A 1,190-nucleotide genomic window follows, 5' to 3' on the forward strand; every position below is an offset into this window, starting at 1 on the left:
GCGTCGAACTGTACTATCGTGCACAGCAATTATTAAGCAACATCTGGCTTTTATGACAAATTATAAGTGGTGAGATAAAGCGTATTTCGGTTTGTTAAAAAGAGGATAAAGGAAAGTTTTATGTAGAATTACTTCTCCACTTTAACCACTAGATGTCGCTGCAACCATAACTTTGTTAAATATTAATAGAAGTTGCCTTCAGATATCATAAGTATAAAAACAATAGCATGAAACATAGACATTTCATATTATGACAATGAAAATTTTATTTTCGCGACATTATCTCATAATTATAAGATACTATTAAAAAAAAATGACTAAACTTCTAAAAATTATCAAATAGGATCTGATAGTAATGTCTTACTCTTAAGTATATAATACTGTGTAAAACATGTCCCATATTTTATATAAAAAATAATAATTTAAACTCAATTTACGAAATATCTCTTAATTATTAGATAAATTATCATATCTATGACATAGTTTATCATAATTATGACTTTGAATATAAATATGAGATCACATCCCATATTTACAAGATGCTTAGTCATAATTACATGATGCTAGATCATGATTTTAAGGAGGTATCTTATATATTAATAATTTACAAATGTTAATTAAGCAGTCATACCGCCAGGGGCCTCTGCTTTACGATGAGGCGATGTCGGGCTAAATATTTTCTGTCAGATTAGTGAAAAATACAAATATACTGCAAATTTGTAAATAATAATAATAATTTACTGTATTACATTGTTTACAATATGACCAAAGGATTAAAAAATATATATTTTATTGTTTGTTTTATAAAAAAATATCTAAATTTTCTGTGTTGTAGTGTGGGTTAATTATCAACTTAACATATGGATGGATGGTTTAAAATTAAGTTAGAAAACAAGAGATTTTGGACCTAAATGAACAAGTTTCCAAATTCCATTTGTGTTTCTGTCTATATATTTTCATGCTCATAATATTTATACACTCATATGACTCTTCCACGCTGCAAAAGTTCTCAAATCATTAGCAATGAAAATATACAATAAAAATGCTATGTTGTAATACGACTATAATGCAATACGTAATGTTTTTAATTGGGAGGGAGTTGCGCCTCACGGAGCTAACTTAGCGTGTAGCGTTAGCTTAGCGTGTAGCGTATTAGCTAGTGTTAGCTTAGCATGGAGAATATTAGCTTG

Source organism: Nematolebias whitei, chromosome 18, assembly GCF_014905685.2.
Source record: "Nematolebias whitei isolate Nwh7 chromosome 18, NemWhi1, whole genome shotgun sequence".
Classification (NCBI taxonomy): domain Eukaryota; kingdom Metazoa; phylum Chordata; class Actinopteri; order Cyprinodontiformes; family Rivulidae; genus Nematolebias; species Nematolebias whitei.